Source organism: Nematolebias whitei, chromosome 13 (genome assembly GCF_014905685.2).
Source record: "Nematolebias whitei isolate Nwh7 chromosome 13, NemWhi1, whole genome shotgun sequence".
Classification (NCBI taxonomy): domain Eukaryota; kingdom Metazoa; phylum Chordata; class Actinopteri; order Cyprinodontiformes; family Rivulidae; genus Nematolebias; species Nematolebias whitei.
The window spans coordinates 17,586,847-17,588,021 of NC_056510.1; the positions used below are offsets into that span (position 1 = coordinate 17,586,847).

Genomic DNA, 1,175 nt, shown 5'->3' on the forward strand with positions numbered 1-1,175 from the left:
ATATGTATCAAATAAACAACTTGAGACAGGCAGGGAGTGAGTTTAGTGACAAATATATTAACTTGAATTAATTTTTCAAAAGCACATTAGGAGTGATTGAAAAACTTTAAGACTTCACAGAAACTTTGTGGGTTTTTTTCATGAAATCAGAAACAAACTCATGCAACTGTCAAACTGCAGCAAAACTTACTGTCTGTATAATATGAGAGAATTAAATCATACCTTGAAATCTTCTGGTCCGGAGACATAAATTATTTAACTGAATTAATCATTTTGCCCATTAATTTCGTTTTTTTTTTTTATTTTTTTTTTTTTAATCCAGCTGTGCGGCTCCGTGCATGTGGTGCTCCCTGAATCACTTCATTCACCCATCTGTCACCACAATAAAACTCCAGAGCGCGAGGTAAATCCCAAAAAGAAGCACTTTAGAGAACTTCATGTAAAAAAAAACTTCACCAAAGAAAATCCGGAGTTAAAAATCCAAAGAGGTCTTTTTTCCGCTTGTGCGTCAGTGGAGAAGAAAAGACGCGCTGCACGCGGCAGGAGGACTGTTTGTAAAGAGCATCTGGCGCTGTGCTTCTGCGTGTGGCTGTGCGTGTGCGTGTGTGCGGGACAGTGAGTATTTGAGTTTGGGAAGTGTGGGGGACTGCACTGCAAGTGAAAGGAGTGACGCTCAGGCAGAGGGGTCTGTCTGAAGAGGGGCGGAAGTCTGGAGATAAAAGAGCACGTGGGCCACAGAGAAGAATCTACTGTGTGACTTCACTCCTGGACTAATCTTATTATTCAAAGTTCATAGTTTTAGGTTATATTTTATTTTGTTGTTTGGCATCAATTCTTGTAAATCATAAATTAAATGCCTAGCGTTCCTTGAAAGAATGTGTTGCCAGATATAAACTTAAATAATACAATATAGGGAGGATGATCAGCTGCTACACATAATTTCAGATGAATGTCTATAAATCTTATATTCATACTTGTGTTGGCTAACGTTAGTTGGGGTATCTACAATTTAATCACTTATCGATGTGCATCCAGTAATTACTAAAGTTTTCTTAAGATTTGTTTTGTGGTAAATAAGATATTTTGCTATTAGAAAAGCAAGGTTAATTCAATTTAATCCATTTCAGTTTATTTATATAGCACCAAGTCACGAGAGAAATCATCTCAGGGTACTG

At 37.2% G+C, this 1,175-nt stretch overlaps 1 protein-coding gene across 1 annotated transcript in view; it reads right to left on the reverse strand.

The window, feature by feature from the left end:
* Positions 1 to 596, reverse strand: part of LOC119419083 (matrix-remodeling-associated protein 5-like) — an 18,541-nt gene extending 17,945 nt beyond the window's left edge. Inside the window, exon 1 of the mRNA XM_037686383.1 lies at positions 223 to 596. The gene's annotated coding sequence lies outside the window, so the exon portion shown is untranslated. The remainder of the gene's footprint in view (positions 1 to 222) is intronic.
* Between the last annotated feature and the right edge of the window lie 579 nt (positions 597 to 1,175).